The sequence below is a fragment of the Canis lupus genome, chromosome 12, assembly GCF_003254725.2.
Source record: "Canis lupus dingo isolate Sandy chromosome 12, ASM325472v2, whole genome shotgun sequence".
Classification (NCBI taxonomy): Eukaryota; Metazoa; Chordata; class Mammalia; order Carnivora; family Canidae; genus Canis; species Canis lupus.
The window spans coordinates 3,546,240-3,556,298 of NC_064254.1; the positions used below are offsets into that span (position 1 = coordinate 3,546,240).

General features: G+C 59.3%; 1 protein-coding gene across 10 annotated transcripts in view; it reads right to left on the reverse strand.

The window, feature by feature from the left end:
- The window catches only part of GRM4 (glutamate metabotropic receptor 4), a 116,506-nt gene extending 107,011 nt beyond the window's left edge, over positions 1-9,495 (reverse strand). For 3 of the 10 annotated variants that reach the window (XR_007401101.1, XR_007401100.1, XR_007401102.1), the window contains exon 1: positions 7,794-7,937. The gene's annotated coding sequence lies outside the window, so the exon portion shown is untranslated. Of the gene's footprint in view, positions 1-6,974; positions 7,101-7,793; positions 7,938-9,383 lie in introns of those variants that run through there. The other 7 variants (XM_049092028.1, XM_049092027.1, XM_025418468.3 and 4 more) reach the window with 6 other exon arrangements.
- Between the last annotated feature and the right edge of the window lie 564 nt (positions 9,496-10,059).

The following is a 10,059-nucleotide window of genomic DNA, read 5'->3' on the forward strand; positions in this document are numbered from 1 at the left end:
GCGGTCCCTGCCCCTGCCATCCCCTAGAGAGATCTCCTTCCCAGATCTCCAGAACAGAAGGGGATGGATGAGGATGCGGTCCGGGGGAAGACTGCCCCTGCAGGGCACTTTCAGCTGGCACAGCCATGGGAAGGAGTCCCCTCCCGGCCGGTGTCCCATGGGTGGGACAGCCCACACAATGAAACACTGTCTTGTCCAAACGCCATGGTGGCCCTGGAGCGATGACAACACTGCTGTGTGCCGGGCACCACACTAAGTGCTGGGCGTGCATGGCAGCGGGCTCACACCCCGGAGCGGCGGGCTCAGAGGAGGAAGGGGAGCTCCACCCCAGGCCCAGGCCTGCAGGCCCCCCGGAGCCCGCGCTCTGCTGGCGGCCCTCTCCTAACATCCTGCCATCCTGCGGGCCGGGCCTGGGCGGCCTGGCTTAAACATGGAGGGAGTCCTGGCCTCAGATGGGCCTTGTGAGGAGGCCGCAGTGGGGCCGATGCTGGCGGAGGGCCGGGGCTCCTCGCGGTCGGCCCAGCTCAGGCTCCAGATTCCTCGTGAAGGCCCAACACCGGCTTCTCCTGGGAGCCCACGCACCCCAGGCGGAGCAATGTGCACACACCATACAGACACAACACACACTGTACACACAGCACACAGACACGAACGTACCACACCACACACACACCCCATACACACAACACAGATATAAACGTACCACACACACCATACACATAACACATAGACAAACATGCTACACACCACATACACCAGACACAGACCACATACCACATACACACCATACACACACACTATACACACACCAAACATACAGCACAGATACAAACATAGCACACACTATACACACATACCACATACACACATCGCACATGCATATACCACACACACCCACACACCATACACACATTATACACACATGCCATACACACACACCACACATATATATATCACATAGACACAAACATACTACACACCACATATGCCACACAGATACAAACATACCACACAGAATACACACATACCACACGTGCATACACCACACACACACCATACAGATACACCCATACCACACACATATAACATATATCACGTAGACACAAACATATCACACAGCATGCACATACCACATATACCATATGCACACACACCACACACATATATACCAAACATATCATACATACACACTTGTACATACATATATCACATACACATAAACACATTACACACATGCCAGACATGAACACAGCACATACCAATACACACCACATGCCATATGCACACACACCCTACATACATACTACACACCACAGACACCACACACACATACACCACAGACACAAACATACCACACACCAGACACACACACACACAATGGGGAGAAGCAGAGGCCACATGGTGGAAGGAGGCCTCAATGAGGAGAAAAGCAAATTCTTGCAACATTAGAATCAAGAGCCCAAGGCCCCAGGCCCTGCCCCCTAACTGCTCACAGGCTTCCCTCCACCCCGACGGCCCTGCCCCCACCCACAGCAGTCCCGCTCCATCCCTGGTCTTCCCCATCCCTGGTCTGCTGGGTCTGCCTTTTCTGAACATCTCCAAAGAGCTGGGCAAACCACCGCCTCTTTTAGCCTCCCCTCCTTCTTTTGATCCTGTAACAGGAACAAGGGAAAAGTAAAAATACTCTGAGTAAAAGGCGCCACCAGGAGCAGAGGCTGGGGGTGGGGCAGCAGGGGGAGCCAAGGCCATCCTTCCATACCCTTCCGTACCCCCACCGGGCAGCCTCCACCTTAGCAAAGAGGGGCCAGATGGGGGGAGGTTGAGTCCTCAGGCCACCCCCTCAATTCTAAAACAGCCAGGGAAGCTCACACTTCAGACGTTTGGGGGCTGGAGGTGGGGGGTAGGGGGTGGGGAGTGGGGGGCCTCTTATTCTACCCTTCCCTCTCCTTCCCCACCTCTCTCCTCAACCTGTCTATTCCCTTCCCTTCCACCCCCTGTCAGATCTTTGGCTCCAGATAGGCAGGGAGGGACAAGGAGCAAAGGAAAGAGCACATGGTCATCTCCACACACAACAGCATCTTTCAGAACATCCTCCAGAGAGGGGATGTAAGGAGAGCCAAGGAGGGAGGGTGCAGTCTGCCCTCCTCCCCCTCCAGCCCAGGCACCCTACAATCTGAGGGCCTCTCTGATATCTGCAGGCCTGCAGGGAGAAACTCCCCAACCTGCCTTAGTGATCCTTCCAAGTCCCATGCTTCCGCACGTCTAACCTAAATCCTTCCCTCCACAACCAGGGCCTGAGCCAGGAAGAACCACAAACCATGGAACGACAAGCGGCTCCAAAGAGAGCTACTGCAACGTTTACTAAACTCACTCAGCTTTTTATTCTCCCAAAGCTAGGGAAAGAGAATTCTCCCCAAACACCAAAGTAAGGGACAGAGTCAGAGGGAATGACCCTGCACTTGGCACCCAGAGCTGCTCAAGCAGGCTTTCAGCCCCTGCAAGGCCACTCAAGCTCTGGGCTCTTCCCCCTGCCCTGCCCCAGCACCCCCTCTCAACCTCTGCCTTCCTTGAGCCAGGCCTCCTCCCTCCCCTCAGCTTTTCCACATTTCCTCCCCAACTTCAGTCCTCTCCATTCACCTCTGTCTCTGTGGCCTGGCCCAGCCCAGGTGCTCAGCAAAGCTGGGCGTGGCGTCTGTTTTGAATCTCTGAGCTGTTTAGACACTTCATCACCCACAACTCACACTTCCACGGGAGGGGCTCTGCTCCCCAGCAGGAAACATGAGGGAGAACCAGGGCCCTTCCCCTTCTTCCCCCACCACCCCAAGCCCACAGGTGCCCACGCAGACCTGAGACGCTGGACTGCAGGCCACCTCTGAGGCCCCCTCCCTCCTGCCCCCCTGGGGGCCCCGCACTGGTCCAGCAGAGGTGCGCTATGCTGGACAGTCTCCTCCCAAATGGACAGAGCCTAGACCCAAGGAACAAGCAAGAAGACGCTGCACCCCACAGCAACGAGGCCCATAGTTTGATCCCCACCCTTGTGATCCCTGGTCCATGGGGAAAGGGGATGGCTAATTAGCTCCCTCAACCTCAACAGCCCAACCCTCTCCCCACAGGGACCACAGCTTGAGGAGACCGTGTCATACTCCTCTTGCTATCTCTGCATCCCAGCCTGGCACATTGCCTGGCATCCCCCACCAGAGCTTGTGGAAGGGAACGAATGATGTGATGCGAGTGAAGAATTCTGGGCTCTTCCCACCCTCTCTCCCAGGTCATCAGTGTCAATATTAATAGAAACAGCAGCCCTGCTCCCAGACACTCCCCAGGGCCGTGCCAGGCCATGTTTGAAGAGCAAGGAGGAGGGCACAGTGGGGGTCCAGGCTCCGTGGATCTCATTCTTTTCCCATCCCCAAGAAGCTCCAGCCCACCAGCCTGTATCAGGAACCCTCCCAAGTACAGAAATCCCCAGATCTTGCTTCATAGGCCATCCCCTCCCTGTTTCACCGAAAGAGCCTGATTCCAAAGTGACTGGTTCGCTGGGCATGTGGTGGGCATTGCAGAAACATGCAAGGAAAGAAGAAATGATAGAGGACAGGAGGGATGAGAAAGTAATTCCTCAGCTCAATGCCCATAGAAACTAGAGAAAACTTCAAATCCGCCATTGTGGTTCCTCCAATCTAGGATTCCCTCCAGCCTCCTCCCTGTGACTTTCACCCTTCAGGTAGCAACTGAGACCCTTCCTCCTCCAGGAAGCCTGCCCTGATGATCCTAGCTCTATTTCCTCCTTCTTGCACATTCACATCTCCCTCTCTCTTTCTCTCTCTCTCTCTGTGTGTGTGTGTGTGTGTGTGTGTGTTATTTGGCAATGATGAGCCTGGAAGATTTTAAGGGCCTGTGTGGACCACACTCATCTCTGCATCTCCTGTGCCTAGCCCAAGGCTCAGAAACTCTCAATAAGCAACAACACACGGTCTTTGCCCGGAGCCAGCAGGCAGCCAAGGTGATACCCAGGGCAGGGTCTGAAGCAGCATTCTGCGTCTGCAGAGTAAAACTCTGACCTGGCACCAAATCCTCACACGTCCCTGGTGTGGTCAGGCATAGAATACATCCTTTCTGCCATAACCATTCAGTTATTGACCGTGTCGATCAAATGTGTGCTGGCTCTGCTCTGGGCACTGGAAATGTGCTAGGAGTAACAGACACAGACAGCAGCACCCACCTCTTGGGGCCAACCTGGGGGGTGGCCCAGGAGATGCAATAAACATACTTACATAAAGATATGTGGCACTTCAGGGAGTCCAGAGGTTATGAAGAAACTAAGGCAGGTAAGGAGAGAGGTCAAGACCCTGGGGTCTGTTCAGAAAAAGATAGTCAAGGCAGGCTTCTCTGAGAGGGGGCATAGGAGAAAGCAACTAAAAACAGTAGAGGTGTGAGCCACAAAAGTGTCCCAGGTAGAGAGAAGCAAGGGCAAAGTCCCTGAGCTCATGTTTAGCATTGATTGTTCAAGGACCAGCAAGGAAGCCGGAGTACCCGGAGGGCAGTGGGAACAACGGGAGGGGGGAGAGGAGGTCAGAGAGGGCATGGGTACAAGATCAGACAAGACCTGTGCTGATGGAGAAATGGGGGCCCACTGGAGGGCTCTGAGCGCAGTGACAGGCAAGGATTCATGGCAAGAGAAACCTGAGACTCAAAGAGATGCCACCTGCTAAGGCCACAGCAGCTCTGGTCAGCTGAAGGCAAAGCAAGCCCATCTCATCAGCCCAGGAAGGGCCCGACACTGACCTTCCCCCTCGCCCGGAGGGGGAGCGCAAATCTCCATTTGCCAGCCCCCACTTCCTTGTAGACTTCCAGGCCTCTCCTTCCTACCCCAACTTGTCCTGCCTCCACCTACCACCACTGCCAACCCGCCCCCCTCCCAGTCTTCTGGCACAATCCAAGTGGGCATGTGTCTTTGTTTGCAGCTGGTGCTACTGTGAGCTTCCCGACTAATACTGTTTCTTCCTCTCTCCTCCTTCTTCCTGTCCAAACACCTCCTTAACTCAGAGCTCCCCCTACTCCAGCACTGCCCCAGAGGGAGAGGGCCCACGGGCTTCACAAGTCAAAGCCCAGACTCTACCATCTTACACAGTCATAAGCACAACCAGTTGTGGGTGACCCTCCCATCCCCAGGCCACACAGGAGCCAGGCACAGGGAAGGGCCAGTGCTACCTGTGAAGTAAATGGCTCACCAGAAAGTTAAGATCAAGTCCCCAATCTTTATTCCTAAAGATCAAAAATCACCCAGTGATTTTAGAAACAATAAAGGTGTAAGCCACAGCAATGACCGTGTTTTCACTAGAAGTCACAGGCCCAACCAGAAAACAGGTCCAGAGGCCAGTTTCTATCACCCTGAAGAGCAGAGAGGTGGGAAGGCTGAGGATAGGGGACAGGGCAGGACCCAACCTCGTGGTCCAGCCTGGGACTAGCAGCCAGCTGGCTCTCCTGGGACCCCCCTGCATTACAGCCAATGGGCAGCCAGTGCTTTCTCCAGAATGGGGAGGCTTAACCAGATACTACAGCTAGCTAGTCAGCGTGGCTCAGCCTGAAATGGCATGGGCTGGCATTATGGGCTGGCATTTCCCAATTACCACAGATAATATCTCCCTTAATTGAATGGGGTCCAGATAATGTCATTATGCACTGCATTCCCCAATTTATTTAATATACATGTGTACACATATATTTATGCCTCACTGCTGCCAACGACATTGCTAAAGGTGAGGTTGATAATAAAACATTTCGACGGGAGTCATCAGCTTTAATTTAAGGGGTGATTTTTACTATCCTTGTGGTGCTCATTTTTCCAAGGAGCCAAGAGAAACAACGGACAGGCTGGAAGAGGCTGGCTCAGGCCTGCGGGCTAGGAAGTGGGGTGGGCAGGGCTGTGGGGTAAGCTTGTCTTTTCCAAGCAAGTTCTGCTGCTACTCCTCCTTCTTAGGAGTGAGTTCAGGCAGGGAAAGGGGGGGGGGACAGGGGGGAGCAGAGGCAGAAGCACCACCCCCCCCCCAGCTTGACTGCAGGACTGGCAGGGAGGAGGAAGCTTGTCTGGAATGCAGAGCTACGAGGCTGGGGTAGCACTGAGAAGCAGCAGGGTGACATACTGGGAGAAAGGCAGGGCAAGAAGACAAGGGAGGCCAGAGCCAGGCCAGAGCCAGTCCACAGCCAGGAAAGAAGCAGAGTTCCCAGGAGCCAGGAAAAGACAGTCTGCACTCTGCAAGGGTCAAAGACAGTGAAATCTCTAAACTAATTTTTGATAGTCCCCTGCTAACTGGGGCAGAGTTGACACGAAAACAAGCCCTCCTTGCTCTTTCCAGGAGTCAGCACCAGGCTAGGTGGGAGCAACGGAAAGCCAGTGTCCTTGGCCGCAGGCCAGCTACCCACCAAGGCAAGCCCCTGAGTCTCCTGCCTTGGGTCAGCCCAGCTAGCTGGCCACTCCTCTGCCAGCCCCAGCAAGCAGGACCAGAGCCCAGATGCCGGCTTCCCCCTATGCCTTTTCCGGGTAGCAAAGGCAGCTTCCACTCTGCAGAAGTGAGATAACCTCCCAGCCAGCAGCTAGCGGGCCCAGCTGCCCAGGCTGCCAGTGGGGCCTGCCCACTGCAAAGTTAGGTTCTCAGCCGGCCAAGCAGAGGAGGACAACGGGGTGGGCAGATGTCTTGGGGTGGGTGGTAATTAGGGGCTGCGAGCTCCAGACTTGTCTAGGGTAGAGGATGTGTCTGTTGGCTGTAATTATAAAGCTCAGAAACCCGTGGGTCCCCTGATCCCATCTTTTCCTGCCAGCTACCCCCCTGCAGCAGGGTGGGTTGAGGTGTGGCCCAGCATCCTGGAAGCTGGACCAGGGGACCCCCCATAGAGCTTTTTGCTCCCTCCCCTTCCTGGTAGCAGGTAGCATGCTAGCTGCTCACTTACTGGCTGGCTCGCTCACTGATGCTCTCACCTACCTCGGGCTGCCTGTCTGCCACTGTGCCAGGCGCTCCTCTTGGGGACGTCACGCCTCCAACAGAATGAAGACGCCCAGACGCAGGCTGGGGGAGGAGGGATGAGGGAGGAAGACAGGTGCGGCCTACACTAGGCCACAAAGGCCAAGAAAACAGCTCAACTCCTGACATGCTCCCGCCCCCCGCTTCCCCCTCTGCCAGCTCAGGACTCCTTCTCTGTGCCCTGCAGCCTGCCCTACCACCATCCCATATATCTCTCATTTACCACCAGTAGAGCATCCTTTTGGGTTGAGCATTGCCATCTCCTCTCTGGGCCTCTTGCAAATGCAAACATCCCAGAGAAAGGTAGCCCTTGCACTGACTGCTGCCTGGCGGGAGGAGGCGGGTAATAACTTTTTGGTATTTTTGTCTCTGAGAGGTTGAAGGCATTGACAGGTGAGGGAAAGTTTATGGCTAACAGACAGAGGTTGGAGGAAGGGGAAGACAGTGGTCATCCAATACCTAAGTGGGCAGGCATGCTCATCCAAGGCTAAGCAGAGTCTCAAGGGTACCAACCCCAAAGGCCCCCAACCCCATGTCAGGGATAGGACTCTGAGTAAGGGCCAAAGAGGCCCTCCAGTGGTCTTCTGTGGGGCCCAGGGAAAGGGACAGAGCTCTGAGCTCCCCCTCCACTGCAGACAGGTCCTCTTCAGGGGCCCTCACCACTAGCTCCCAGAGCCTGCCCAGGAGCCGGGACCACACCCAAGAGCCCCCAGACACACCTGTGGGAACTCTCTGCCACCTCAGGAAAGGTCACCCCGAAAGGCTCCCTAGGGTCCTCACCTCTTGACTGAAGTGCTCCCACCACCCAGGCACTGGCTTCTGAAGAGTTCAACCAGCAGACGCAGAACCCCAGGCCCACATCCCATGTGGATCTCAGAGGGGAAAGTGGGGCAGACCCAGCGCGCACCCTGGGGGAGTAGGGAGATGGAATTTAGAACATTCTTTATTTCCACCATGAGCTGGCCCCAGGGACGTGAGGCTGAGTAGCAGGCTGTGGGAAGGGGGTGCCCAGCGTGGAGACTCTCAGAGCACTGGCCCCGCCGCCTACCCTGAGGCCCCACAGTGGCCCAGAATGGAGGATGATGGGCGCACACGCGCGCACACACACACACACACACACACACACCCTCCCCCATCACCGAGAGCTTTCCGACAGACGACAGAGGGTCAGACAGACTAACCACGGCTCCCACTGACACGTGGATTCGGGCACCCCACTAGGCAAGCCCAGCTCAGTCCGCAAAGCGGCTCTCCCGCACCCAGGGGCAGGCACGGTGCCGAGACAGGGTAAGGAAGCGCGGAGCCTCCTCCGAAACGGACTGAACTCTAAGGAGGGGGTGTCACTCGTGGCCTGGGGGCAGGGGGCGCTCGTACGCGGGGCCTCAGGACTCCCCGCCGCCGCCACTGCCGCCCCATTTCTGCACAAACAGCTTCAGACCGCCCCGGTGCGGGGGCGCCTCTCTCAGGCCGGGCCTCCGCCTCGCAGCCCCGCCCCCGCGCGGGGAGGGGGCGCCGCCAGTTCCCGGGCGCCGGGGAAGCCCGACCCCGGAGGGGACCCCCCAGCACACACACGCGCGCACACACACACGCGCGCGCGCACGCACGGCCTGGCCACCCGCCCGGCGGCCCCACAGAGCCTCGGGTTCACCGGGGTCCCGGAGAGGGTCGGTGCAGAGTATCGGAGGAGCCCCTGACCCTGAAGTCCCGGGGCCGCGCGGAGCCCCCAGGCCCTGGGGCGCAGTCCCAAGCCGCAGCGGCCGCGAGCCAGCGGGTGCCCGGCTCGGCCAGTGGCGAAGGTGCCGCTGGGGCGACCAGGGTAGCGGGACGCGGTGCAAGGGAAAGGAGCCGAGGCGCGCGAGGCTGGCGCTGCCCGCCCTGCCGCCGGGGGACCGCGGGGAAGGGGTGCAGATGACGCCCCGCGCCCCCGCCTGCCCTGCCCCTCCGCGGAGGGGGCGCGCTAATGCCCCCGCCCCCACCTGAGAGCTGCCACGACCCCCATTTGGCAGAACCTGACATAAGCCCCACTACACAGAGACACTTTCCCCCAGGCCCGGAAAATAAATAAATAAATAAATAAATAAATAAATAAATAAATAAATAAATAAATAAATAAATAAATAATAAGCCGCTGCCCCGTCCCTCCCTCGCGGGCGTTCGGGGAGCCTGCCCTAGCCCCGAAGGGAGACCCTCCAGCCCGGGTCCCGCGCCCTCCGGCCCCGAGGGCTCCGGTCCGCCGGCCCTCCTCCGGGCAGCCCGAGCGCGGGAGCTCAGAGGCCACCTCCGCGAACCCCGAGGTCCCCGCCGCAGCCCACGCCCCAGAGGCCGGAGGGCACCGTCCCCTCCGCCGGTTCCCCGCGGGCCACAACTCACCGCGCGCCGGCGAGGTCTGAGCCGCGGCGAGGGGTCGGTTGCGCTCCCGCCTGCCCCGGGGGCGCCGGGAGGCGGCGGCGGCGGCGGCCGCGGGCTGCTCGCGCTGCCCAGAGCCCGGGCCGCGGCGGACGGCGCTGACGCTGCGGACCGAGCCGGGCGCCGAGCCGCCCGGAGTCCCGGACGCAGCGGGGATGGGCCGGCGGCCGCCCGGCCGGAGCCGCCTCCCCGCGCGCGGCGTTCTGCTGCTGCTCCGGCAAGAGCAAGGGAGCGGCGGCCAGCCCTGCCCCGGCCCCGCGGAGCCCGGCGTCCAAGCCGAAGGGAGCGGGCGAGGCGGCTCCGGGCAGCGGGGTCCGGCCGGGGGCTCCGGGCGGGGGAGTGCAGCGCGAGCCGACCTGCGAGCGCAGCCGGCCGAGATGCGGGCGCCCGGCGGCGCGGCGGCAGCGGCAGCGGCAGCGGCAGCGGCGGCCGCGGCGGCAGCAGCAAGGAAAAATGAGAGCGAGCGAGAGAGCGCGCCGGAGAGCGAGCGAGAGACGGGGAGAGCGCGGAAGACGCGCAGACGGGAGGCTGCGGGAGGGGCGGGGGCGCCCGGAGCACCAGGGGGCGAGGGGACCGCCGCGGCTCAGCCCCCGCGCCCGCCGCCGCCGCCGCCGCCGCCGCCGCCGCCCTCGAGGAGGCG